Genomic DNA, 13,779 nt, shown 5'->3' with positions numbered 1-13,779 from the left:
AGGTGGAGGACAGTGATATCGGTGACCCTGAGTGGGTCCAGGCTAATGTGTATATTTCTTAATTTTTAATTAAAACATTTATCAAGTAAAATTAGAAAAAAAGAATAAAAAATGTTTTTGTACAGCTGTACCTTGTGTTTGTGTTTTAGGCTAAGTGTTATTGCAAAAGGGGTGTTTTTTTTTTTAAAGTTAAAAAAAGTTTAAAGTTTCTAAGTAAAAATGTTACCAGTAAGCTAAGGTTAATTTATTATTTAAAAAAAAAGGAAAACTATTTAAAAGTAAAGTTAGTGTAGCCTAAGTGCTACGTTTATAAAGTCTGCAGTGGTGTATAGCAGTGTCCCAACCTTCTTCACCTTCACTCTCTGCCACTAACTCCCCTAGAGTAACTTCCAGTCCTGCAAACTCCATTCATGCAAGTGTAGCATTTTTAACGTTTTATACCACATTTTTTACTGTAATTTTTCTATGTTTAGATACACAAACACTTTGTTGTGTTATAGCTGCCGACAATATTCATTGTACAGTAACATGCTGTACAAGTGTGTAGCCTAAGACTGATAGGCCACACACACCACATAGCCTGTGTGTGTAGCACGCTGCACCGTGTGGGTCTGTGTAAGCGCACTCCGTGGAGTGTGCAGTGATGAAATCGCCTAGCAACTCATTTCTCCGAATGCACGTATCCCTGTCATGAAGATGCCTGGCTGTATTCTGAATGGTTTTTTCCAATTTACCTTCCAGTTCATGAGTTCTCTCCTTACCTAAATTCAATCTGTTAAAATTGATCAGTAACTCTCTAATGTTAACTAGTATTACTATTTTTTCTTTCTAGAGATTTTATTTGATTATTTTTTAAAAACCCTGTTAAATTATAATTTTAATAGTTTTTAGTTTCTACATATATTTAAAAGTGAACTGTTTATTTCTTAAACAGTAGTTTTCTAAAATAACTTTGATAATTCAATATTTTATTTTATTTTTTTATTTTTTATTTTTTTAAAGATTTTATTTATTTATCTTTAGAGGGGAAGGGAAGGAGAGAGGGAGAGAAACATCAATGTATGGTTGCCTTTCGTGCGTCCCCTGCTGGGAACTGGCCTGCAGGGAACCTGCCTGCAACCCTGGCATGTGCCCTGACTGGGAATCGAACTGCAATTGTCTGGTTCGCAGGTCAATATTTTATTTTTTAATAAGCCTCTGGTCATTATCTTTGTTGGTCCTCCCTCATGGTGCCTTGTTTCCTTCATGCTTTGTTTGTTTTATTCTGAGCTGCTAATTTTCCCTGATACATTTTCTGTGAAAGTTCTTGCCCCTTGTTGAGAACATGGCTTTAAATGAAGGTGTGTTCCTCCAGAAAAAATTCACACCTACTTCTTTCTTCCAGGCATCTAAGTGTATTACCAATCCAACTCTGATTTAAATTGAACTTGAAGTGTTTTGAAACTACCTAGGTTATATGAGGGGTGCTTAGCTACAGGGTCCAGCACAAATAACACCACTTTTTATTATAATATCATAAGCATGTAATTCTGTAACATAACAATATCACATTGAAGCACTCCACATGACATTTTAAGTGAAATGTTCAAATTAAAACTATAAATTATTACACCCGTATTATTACCCTAGTAACCACACTCAAGCAGACGTTACTTCTGCTGAACCCTGTACAAGGCCGTAAGCTTGTGGAGACAACCTATAAGGGATTTTTCCCCCCATTTCCCTGTTAACTTCCAAAACAACTTTTCTTGAGGTCCTCTAGAAATTGAGTAGCTTAGAGTGGGGTAAGTTTTCTTCTTTATCTCTGCCCTGAGGATGCAGATCTTTGGGGATCCCAGTTTTATGGGGAGTGGATCTCCTTTTAAGAGGAGGCGGGGGTCATCAAATTTGAAGTTCAGTTTCTCTAGGTTTGGCAAATGCCTTCTGCGCAAAAGTACCCACCATTGTTCACTTACCTCTTAATGTTCTTATTTTCTCTACTTCTGCTTTGTAATCTCTTACTTCCTTATTGGCTCTTTGGTGCTTTTAAAGAACACTTTGGAGGAGGTTCTGAAGTTGAAATGTTTATTGTTAACTAAATCAAAGCAGCATGGTCATTACTATCAAACTCCCACCCAAACTGCTCCATTTAATAATGATAGTATCTACATTTATTGGCATATGCATCACTACGTAGCAGGCACCTTACCTTGTGAGGCAGGTGCTATAATTATTCCCCATTTACGTGTAAGGAAACCGGGGGTCTGGAAAACTTATGCAGCCTGGTGCAAGTCATACGCTATCGTGTTCTCTCATCTTTTTTGGCCATAATCCACTGTAAGAAGAGCACTTTGTAACAACTCATTTCATTTACACTTAACAATAGTTTCATCAAATAGTTCTTACTGAAGGCAGCACACTCCGCACTCTGATGTTTATGGGATTGGAAGCCCATCGTTACAACCTCTTTTACCCATAATTCCCTCACTGAAGGCCTTAATTCCAAACACAGTCATCTTGGAGGTTAGAATTTCCAGTACGAATTTTGGTGGGGGAACACGACTCAGTCTATAACAATTATACATGTAGTTTTTACTGGCTGTCTCCCGCACTGGAATACTGCTCTCATAGGGTAAACACTCTCTATTTGGTTCAGCACCAAATCTCTTGTACCTACCTATCTGTCCTTGGCCCTAGTGGGCTTTGGGCAGGTAACTGCTGAATAAATGAATCAAATAATAAATGATTGAATACATGAGGCCTGGAAATAATTCCAACCCAAATCTCTGGCTGGCTGGCTTATAATTTCCCCATGTTTTCCACTTTTTCAATCCCTCCCTGTAATCTGCAGGACTCTAATGAAAGGGGCTGTGGGTCTTGATTTAGGAGGACGACGAGGCCCGTTGTCTGTTTCCTCGGAGCATCTTTCCCCAAGGGACCACCTGGCTGCCCAGGAGCTGCCAGCCGGCCCACATTCTTTCTCATTGGAAACCCTCGGCTCATTCGGCAGCCTGAGGACTCTGACAATGAAAGCACCGTGTTCAGCAGCCACAGGAGTTAAAGGAGAACAGGGGTAACTGGTTCTGGCAGGGAGGGGAGGGAGGATGCCAGTTACTTTTAAAGTATATGGCACTTTGAACAGAGGTACAGATGTAGTGAAATTTTGCTTTCTGTAAGAGAGAGGTAACAGGCGATCTCTTTAGGTCCAGTACCTTTGATATCAATTTTACCAAAGTAAAGATATCACTTCGTGGCTTATGGACAAATAATTGCATTTTCCTTCCTCTGACCCAGTAAGCAGATAATTTTGCCTTTTTAAAACTGCACTTAACTGGTGCCAAGATAGGTTCGGTTTGTTTCTCTGAGTTCCACTTGTGTGCAGTTTGCCCCTTTGACGCTTCCCGGAACCTTCGGCTGCCTGTCTTGGGCATGCTGATGAGCGGGAGATCCTTCAATCGCCTCCCAATGTGGGAATCTTGATTTTCATGCAAAGCCTGATGTTTCTGCAAAATGCAGCTTGTTCAGAGGCCAGATAGACCTTAAAAAGTGGAGCAATTCACAAAGAGTGCTTTATGCCTGTTTTTCTGTGGCTAGGATCGGTTTTATAACCTCTGTAAATGCTTCAGGTTCAACACATGCCACGTCCGATATTAGCAAGGGCTAATGAGAGCTTTTTGCTCATTTGTTTGACATTAGCAAAAAAGAATGTCAAAGAAATGGTAAGAGCTGATTTTATTAATATTGCTCTGAGGAAAGATATGACTGGGCATTGTGTTCTTCACAGAGACCATAATGCTAAACTCTGCTGGTACCTGAGAACTGGAATGTTTCAGTTCATGGAGCTGGAGATTGATTTGAGTCCCAGTTTCCTTCCCATCACTGTTGGTTCCCTGTAGTTTTCCTTTATTTCACTTTGCATAGCCTTCACTTTTTCCTCTATTTTGCAACCATACTCAACCAATTCTGCCAGCATCCTGATTACCAGTGTTTTTAATTCTACACCTGATAGGTTGGCTATCTCTTCATTGCTTAGTTCTATTTTTGGAGCTTTGATCTCTTCTTTCATTTGGGCCATATATATATTTTTTGTCTCTGAGGGCCTGTTACATAGTAAGTAGCAGAGCCTTAGGTCTGTCACCAGGGTGTGGCAAGCCACACTGCTGTGTTGTGGCACTGTATGTGGGGGAGGGGTCCGAGAGGAAACAATAGCACTTGCTCCACTCTTTGCTGGATTTCATTCATTTCCCCCGATACCCACAAGCAAATTGCGCCCTTCTGGTGCTGATTCTTGGGCGGGTGGTTTTGTGTACATTCCAGGACACTGTGGGTCTCCCTGATGAATTCTCCTGTAAGGCTGGGAGTTTCTCCTGCTGCCGCAACCCCCACGGGTTTCTGCAGTCAGAGGTTTTGAAGCTTTATTTCCCTGCTCTGGAACCCAGGGTTGTGCAGTCTGTCTTGCTCCTTAGTTGTTCCTCCTGGTTTATCAGCAGGCAAATGTGAGACCACCCACTCAGCCAGCTGCTGCCTTGCCCCAGGTCCTCTCCACCCAGCTGCCTCCGCCCCTCCTACCAGTCTGGATGGATGTTTCTTTAACTCCATGGTTGTCAGACTTCTGTACAGTTTGATTTTCTGGCACTTCTGGGGTTTTTTTGTTTTTAAATTTGTTGTTGTCCTTCTTTTGGTTGTGCAAGGAGGCACAATGTGTCTACCTATGCCTCCCTCTTGGCTGGAAGTCCCTTAGACACTGTACTCTTGTTAGGGAGAAGCAACATACAGAACCATACATGCAAAAGTGGTGCTAAATGAGCAAAAAAATTTACATAATGTAGCACAAAATCTGACTGAAAATAAATGCTGATGAAGCAAGTTAATAATTCTAGTGCTTTTTCTTTCCTAACCATTGTAAAACTGAGAAAAATAATTTTTCCCTCAAGAACCAAACAGTGAAAAATAAGGACTGGTAGGAAACCATGGGAATTGGGGCAGTTGGGGGAGGTTTTATATGGTGTGGGTAGAAGATGAGGGTTCATGTATTTATTCAGGAAATATTTGTTGAGGGTTAATGTTATATGAGGTCTGAGGAGAAACAAAAATAAGATATATTCTTTACTCCAGTAAATAAAAGATGAAGGAATTGTATCATTAAATCATAAATACAATCTGGGCCTAGATAAATGGCCAATGCGCTTGTGTTGTCCACCGTCACAAAAGGGCTCTCAAAGAAAGGAGGGCTTGGTGGCATTTAACTAGGCCAGAAGTCCCAAGTGGCAATTTAACCATACTAGTAAATTTCCATTTACCAGGTTAAGAAACGTGAGTGGTGTTTCAAGATAAGAATAATATATGGGAAAATATGCATGTCCTGTGTTACCAGGACAAAAATTAGGCCTCTTTCACATTTTGCAAGGCATTTTGCTGAGTGCTTCAGTGTGGTCTGTCGGGTGGGTGAGGATAACAGGGAGTGGTCCATGGAGTGGAAGACGTTTCTGTGAACAGAGAGCACTATAGTTTAGTATTTACAAACGTGGACTTCAGAATCTGAATCGATTCAAATGCTGGCTCAGCCACATGTACTTTATTTGGTTCAACTCTTTGAGCCTCGTTTTCCTTATCTGTGAGTTAAAGGTAGTAAACCTGCCTCATAGGATTGTGACCACAGGGTCTGAAGTGTTTAGCATAGCGCTTAGTATTTAATAAATGTTTGATAAGAGGCAGATTATCAAAGGCAGAGTCTGAGGCAGCCTGTCATCTGAAATTCAAGGAATATTGACTCCAGATTTTCACAACGGGCTTTGGTGCTGAAATACTTTCTTGGGGCTTTTCCAACAAATGATTTATGTCAGATAGCTTAAGAATATTAATAACTGTAAGTAATTAATCCAAAGTAAGTAAAAAAACTAATCCAAGGGAAAAACAACTTCCAGTTTTCTTCACCAGTTATTAACATTTTCTAATCTATAGGATTGTATTTGGAGCTCTGGTAGAATTCTCAAATGGTAAATTAGTTTTAGCACTAATTTAGGACTTAAGGGCCACTGGTGACTAACTTGCAAACTAGTATTTTATTGAGGACAGAGGGGCTGTTAGAACCAAGCAAAGTTCACTATTTTTAGCTATAGTACTGAGTAAATTGAGTGAGTACAGGAGATTTTACTTACTGGATCTTAATTTCTAAGTTGCTAGACTTTCAAGGAAGTTTGATTTTTAGTATTATTATATGTTTACAAAATAAAAATTGTTTCTACTTCAGGAAAATATACTAGAAGCTACATTTTTCTTTTTATATATTTTATTGATTATGCCATTATAGTTGTCCCATTTCCCCCTTCATTCCCCTCCACCCTGCACACCCGCTCCCCCATCCCCACCTTAGTTCATGTCCATGTGTCATAAGTTCCTTAGTTTGTACATTTTCTATACTATTGTTGCCCTCCCCCCGTCTGTTTTCTACCTACTGTCTATGCTACTTATTCTCTGTACCTTCTCCCCCCTTCTCCTCCCACTCCCCTGTTGCTAATCCCCCATGTGATCTCCATTCTGTGGTTCTGCTCCTGATCTAGTTGTTTGCTTAGTTTGCTTTTGTTTTAGTTGTGGTCGTTAATAACTGTGAGTTTGCTGTCTTTTCACTGTTCATATTTTTTAAAATACTCCTTTTTAAAAATAAGTCCCTTTAACATTTCATATAATAAGGGCTTGGTGATGATGAACTCCTTGAACTTGACCTTATCTGAGAAGCACTTTATTTGCCCTTCCATTCTAAATAAAAGCTTTGCTGGATAGAACAATTTTGGATGTAGGTCCTTGCCTTTCATGACTTGGAATACTTCTTTCCAGCCCCTCCTTGCCTGATCTCTTTTCAGAAATCAGCTGACAGTCTGATGGGAACTCCTTTGTAGGGACTGTCCCCTTGTCTCTTGCTGCTTCTAGAATTCTCTCCTTCATTTTAATCTTGGCTAATATAATTGTGATGTGCCTTGGTGTGTTCCTCTTTGGGTCCACCTTTTTTGGGACTCTCTAAGCTTCCTGGACTTTCTGGAAGTCTATTTCCTTTGCCAGATTGGGGAAGTTCTCCTTTATTTTTATTCAAATAACTTTTCCACTTGTTGCTCTTTCTCTTCCCCTTCTGGAAGCCCTATAATTTGGATGTTGGAATGTTTAAAGATGTCCTGGAGGTTCCTAAGCCTCTCCTCATTTTTTTGAATTCTTGTTCCTTCCTTCTTTTCTATTTGGTTGTTTCTTTCTTCCTTTTGGTCCACTCCCTTGATCTGAGTCCCAGTTTTCTTCCCATCACTATTAGTTCCCTGTGCATTTTCCTTCATTTCACTTGGTGTAGCCTTCATTTTTTAATCTAATTTGTGACTAAAATCATCCATTTCTGTGAGCATCTTGACCACCAGTGTTTTGAACTGTGCATCTGATAGGTTGGCTATCTCTTGGTTGCTTAGAACTATTGGCTCTGAGGCTTTGAGCTGTTCTGCTTGAGCCATAATGTTTTGGTCTGTTTGCACCTGTTATGTATGAGGGGCAGAGCCTTGGGTGTTCACCAAGGTGGGGCAACCCAGTCCCTGGGTTGTGACACTGTATATGGGAGCGGGGTCAGAGAGGGAGCAATGGCATTTGTTCTGCTCTCTCTCAGATTTCAGTCCCCTCTGCTGCTTCCCACAAGCAAATTGGGCCCTTCTGGTGCTGGTTCCCAGGTGGGTGAGCTGTGTATGTTCTAGGACCCTCTGAGTCTCTCCAACAAACTCTCCTGTGAGGCTGAGAGTCTCTTCTGGCACCTCAACCCCTGAAAGTTTTTCCAATTGGTGCTTTTAGGCTTTAATTCCCATTGCTGGCTGGGGCCCTGAGTTGTGTGGTCTGTCTCACTGTCTGTTTTTTTTGTCTGGTTTATCTGCACATGAATGTGTGACTGCGGTCAGCCAGCCACCTTGTGCCCACTGGGTCTGCCCATTGCCACCCCACACCTGGGATCTGCCAACTGCTGCCTGTGCGCCTGGGTTGGTCTGTCAGCTACCGCTTTTTCCTGCCACGACCCCTCTTGGCTGGCCACCGACTCCGCCCTTCTTACCGGTCTGGATGAATGGTTCATTGTTGTCGGACTTTGGTACAATTCAATTTTGTTTGTTTTGGTTGTGTTTTTGTTTCTAAATTTTGTTGTCCTTAAATTTGGTTGTGCGAGGAGGTACAGTATTTCCACCTATGCCTCCATCTTGGCCAGGAGTCCTTTTTTTTTTTTTTTAAAGATCTTATTTATTTATTTTTAGAGAAGCAGGGATGGAGAGAAACATTGGCTGGTTGCCTCTTGAACAACCAGGGACCTGGCCCACAACTCAGGCATGTGCCCTGACCAGGAACCAAACTGGCAATCTTCCAGTTCCCAGGCCAGCGCTCAATCCACTGAGCCATGCCGGCCAGGGCTATATTTTTTTCCTTAAACTCAAGGCAAAGCACAATTTAGACTATCAAAAGGTACTGGGGAGCAATGGAATAGATTTGAAATGCATAATGTAGTAGCATGACTACATGAGATGCTCTGCACCATTTTGGTTTTACAAACGTCTTCAGTAGTTGAGTGGCTACCATTTCCTAAAGTTTTGCCCAATTTACTTGCTTTTGGTGAACTCTTTTGTTTCAAATATTAAAAAAAAACCCTAAAATGCTTAAAAATGATCAGATTGGTGTAGAGACAAATATTATGAGTCCTATATTTCATTTCTTTATATATTTTCCTTATTTTGTAAGTTTTGAGACCGTGAGGCTTACCATTATTTTCTCTAAGTGGTGAAGAGTATAATTCCAGTACTCTTCTAAATGTAATGTCTTCTAATTGCCAGTGAAAAAAACATGCTCATTCTTCCTCATCACTATGTTGTTTCCAATAGAGAAGCCTTAAGGATACCAGGCTCACAGTGATTGGAGCCATGGCTGGTGAAAGTAACCTATTAACCTTTACCCTTAATTCTGCCTAATCTGAGGGTCTGTCCAGAAAGTATCCAGCCACGTACTATGAAAGAGACACATTTAGTGAAGATACAAAAAAGACATCGTACACAGGACAATGATGCTTCCGTTCCCTTGAAAGTAGGCACCTTGGGACTTCACATAGTTCTCCCTATCGCCATCCACTGCCCCATTGTATTTTTCTGAATCTCACTGATGGTCTGAAAGCTCTCCCCTTTCAATGGTGACTTTAGTTTTGGGAAAAGCCAGAAGTCGCAGGGCACAAAATCTGGACTGTAGTGGGGCTGAGTCACCTGGGTGATTTGATGTTTCATCAAATATTGTATGAGGTGAGGCATGACTGGGTGTGTTGTCATGATGAAGCTGCCAATCACCAGTTGCCCATAGCTGCAAATAGTTTCTGCAAGAAATGTTCAAGCTTAATGCAAAGTTTGATGTAGATTCACTGCACTACTTGCTAAGCCATTTTGAATGTGACAGCCACACAGTGCACATGCTCACTCAATGGCATCTACCACTCCCACTGACTAGTACAGAGAAGTCATCACTGCTCACGCATAGGCATTACAGTCCACTCTCCTTGGCTGCCAGGTTACACCAATGCTGCACAAACTTGTTCTCATCATATTAACGTGGCTGGACCTTTTTCCAGACACACCTCGAATACCTAACAATATGTAGTCTTGATGCTAATATGTTTTCTGAGAGGCAGTAGAGGCATTTAGTGAATGCTATAATATGGTGAAAATGAATAACAGTGATGGCATCCCTATCAACTCTTCTACACATGTATTGCCCACTGTTTCCTCATATTGTTTTTATGACATGAAACGTGATGTATGAATGACTGTATGCAACAGTGTCAGTCTACCTATTAGATATTAATGAAACTTAATTGTCTTTGGCAGGTAAAAAAATTAGTAGAATTTCAAATATTTTCTTCCCACAATCCACTGGGTCCTTTTGCCTGCTGCGCGACCTACTTTGAGACTATCAGCATGTAAAATAAAGCATGCCCGATGGCATGTACTGGTCCATGGTTTTTCCACCACCCCATGCCCAACAACAGAAAAAAACTAAGAAATGGATTTCATTTTAAGCCATGTCACCAAGGCAACATATTGAAAACTTTTTGCATAACAGCTCCTAATAACATATAGCATCTATATATGATAGTTCTGTTTCTATGTTCAAATGGAAATCAAGCATTAATAAATAAAATTACCCAAGGAGGGCCAGGAAGACTTTAAAATTAGATTCTAAGTATAGCTGATACTTCATTTTCACTTGAAACTCTGATTGAATACCCCACTCATTCAAAATTTAAATCATTAAAAAAAATTCCCAGTTTAGCTTTTTGTTAGATTTTTAGTGCTACTGAGTTGGTCATTTGGCTTGTGTATCAGGATGTTTAAGCATCGTCAGAAATCAGGTCAGGCCTTTACTGATTACACTGACGGAAAAGTGGTTCACCAGGGTCTATACACAAAGCTTCCTATTCAGTTTAGCTGAGATTTGTTGTGCTTTGTTGCCAAATTCCTGTTAATCAAGGCGGTAAGGATATAAACTAGAGCTGGCCTATAGGCCCCATCTAGTGGTGTCTTGAAGAAAAGCAGGTAAAGCTAAAAAAAGGTTCATGTCACAGTCTTCCTGTAAATATAAGCTACTATTTATTTCCCCGAAACCCTAATCAGAATTAGTATGCATGAAATTGCTAAAAGTGAAGTTCCTATGTCTGTGATTCTCATTCACTGAAGAATTTACTTAAAACAAAGAGAACCGAGACTTCCGCCAAGATGGAGGCATAGGTGGATGTGCCGTGCCTTCTCACACAACCAAGTTTAGAGACAACTAAATATTAGCAACAGAAAACACAGCCAGAACACGGAAAATTGAACTTTTCGGAAGTCCGTTAACAACAAATTCTTCAGCCTGACCGGTAAGGGGTGAAACCAGTGGCTTGTGAAGCGGGGTTGCACAGGAAAGCTCGAATCCAGGCGCAGGGTTGGACCTAGTGAGCGACCGAGCGAGCGACCCCGGGGAGACAGGGGGGGGGGGGAGCGGGGAGCGGTGCTGCGTGTTGACTGTTATCGCGCATTTGTGTGTGGGTGGACAGGCAAGGGTGGAGCCCGGCAGGTCCCCGCGGCACGCAGCAGTGGAGCGCGCCGCCATCTCCCTGCTCTGACCCCACCTCCACATACAGCCTCATAACCCAGCGACTCTGAGTGGCCAGGCCCTGGTGAACCACCTAAGGCTCTGCTACTCACCCAGCGGCTCAAAACAGCAGAGGGCGCCACCATTTCCCCCGCTCTGACCCCGCCCCCACATACAGCATCAAAACCCAGTGACCTGGGAGTCCAAGGCTCCACTCCTCACACTTAAAGGGCACGAACAGACCAAAAATGTCGCAAGAAGATCTCAAAGCCCCAGAGCCCATAGGTCTAAGCGATGAAGAAATAGCAAAACTCTCAGACGCACAGTTTAAAACACTGGTCATCAGGATCCTCACAGAACTGGTTGATTATAGCCACAAATTAGACAAATATATGAAGGCGAAACTAATTGAAATGAATGGAATTGCACAGGACACCAATAGCAATGAAAAGGAAACTGGGACTCAAATCAATGGAGTGGACCAGAAGAAAGCAAATAATGGCCAAACAGAAAAGAGTCAAGAAGCAAGAATTCAAAGAAATGAGGAGAGTCTTAGGAACGTCCAGGACATCTTTAAACGCTCCAACATCCGAATTATAGGGGTACCAGAAGGGGGAAAGGCACAGCCACTAGTGGAAAACGTATTTGAACAAATAATAAAGGAGAATTTCCCCAATCTGGCAAAGGAAATAGACTTCCAGGAAATCCAGGAAGCTCAGAGAGTCCCAAAGAAGTTGGACCCAAGAAGGAACACACCAAGGCACATCATAATTACATTAGCCAAAATTAAAATGGAGAGAATCCTAGAAGCAGCAAGAGCTAAGGGGACAGTCACCTACAAAGGAGTCCCCATCAGACTGTCAGCTGATTTCTCAAAAGAGACCTTACAGGCAAGAAGGGGCTGGAAAGAGGTATTCCAAGTCATGAAATCCAAAGACCTACAACCAAGATTGCTCTATCCAGCAAAACTTTCATTTAGAATGGAAGGACAGATAAGGTGCTTCTCAGATAAGATCAAATTCAAGGAGTTCTTCATCACCAAGCCCTTATTATATGAAATATTAAAGGGACTTATCTAAGAAAAAGAAGTTAAAGAAACATGAACAGTGAAAGGACAACAAACTCACAGTTATTAACAACCACACCTAAAACAAAAGCAAACTAAAAGGACAGCTAGATCAGGAGTGGAAACATAGAAATGTAGATCTCAAGGAGGGTTAGCAACAGGGGAGTGAGAGGAGGAGAAGGGGGAAGAAGGTACAGAAAATAAGTAGCATAGACAGTAGATAGAAAATAGAAAGGGGGGCAAGAATAGCATGGGAAATATAGAATCTAAAGGACTTGAGACACATGGTCATAAACTAAAGGGGGGTAATGGTGGGGATGGGGGGTAGGGTGGAGGGGAATGAAAGGGGGAATAGAACAACTGTAACAGCATAATCAATAAAAAGTTAAAAAAAAATAAAATAAAGAGAACCACTGAGGAAGCACATTTAAAATGCAGATTCCTAGGCTCTGCCCTAAAGAATCTGGTTAGGTTGGTCTGGGATAGCACCCACCTTAGTAGAATCTCCACTCTGAAAAACACTTCTTGAAGTGCATTAGGCATATTATAGCTGAGTCACTTCCCATCTATTGGGAAGTCAGCCTACTTACGTACACAGCAGAACGGCTGCACAGTAAAGGTAGCAGCAAACAATTTAGAGATCAAATGAGACTTTATAGACTACTGACAGGGGACCCAGGGTTTAGAAGTGGTATGGACAGACCTGGCATAGCCCCTCCCTCAAAGACGCTGAAGCTCTTAGCCAAGACAGAAGGCTGACTTATTTTTTTAAAAACCTTTTTATTATGAAATAATTAGAACTTGGATTTTCATGATTTTCTGAGGTAAACTATTCTAACACAGATGTTTACATATTCCTCCCCCCCCCACTCTTATAAGAGAAAGCATTTGGCCTAAATATTTTCAAATTGTCTTCTGGCACTAACCTTTTTCAATTTGAATTCCTTCCCCTCCTATACCTATAATCTAAATGTGAGGTTAATTCTATTTATCTTAATTCATTGGTATAATAAATGTGACTCAATAACTTATTAAATACATACATTTTAATGGCCTTGGTCTCTTATCCTATTATGTTAATAGAAGACAAGAGCAGTATTAGAAAATAAACTCTTATTGGGAACCTGGTATCAAGTACTGGGGCTAGGCTATTTTTTTTAAAGACTTTGTTTATTTTTAGAGAGAGGGAAAGGGAGGGAGACAGAGAGGAATACGAACATTGATGTGTGAGAGAAACATTGACCTGCTGCCTCTCACACATCCCCCAAACCAGGGACCTAGTTCCCATGTCCCTATTGGGCCTATGACCAAGGCATGTGCCCTGACTAGGAATTGAACCAGTGACCTTTTGGTCTGCAGGATGACACCCAACCCACTGAGCCACACGGGTCAGGGCCAGGCTTTTTATATACAGTAAAATTAATGCACTGATACAAGCACCTTATGAAGTAAGTAGTCTCTCTACAAAAGAGGAAGGCAGGCCCAAAGAGGTTAACCGACTTGTCTAGAATCACACAACCAGTAAGTTAAAGGCAGTATCTAGACTTAGGTTTGCATTCAAAGTCCATGCTTTTTCTGTATGTCCTGTTTCCTACTAAAATCTACAAATAGCCCTCCAA

The sequence above is a fragment of the Artibeus jamaicensis genome, unplaced genomic scaffold (genome assembly GCF_021234435.1).
Source record: "Artibeus jamaicensis isolate MK-2021 breed Jamaican fruit bat unplaced genomic scaffold, CSHL_Jam_final contig_465, whole genome shotgun sequence".
Classification (NCBI taxonomy): domain Eukaryota; kingdom Metazoa; phylum Chordata; class Mammalia; order Chiroptera; family Phyllostomidae; genus Artibeus; species Artibeus jamaicensis.
The sequence above is the reverse complement of the archived record's forward strand: the minus strand, read 5'-3'. Positions refer to the sequence as shown.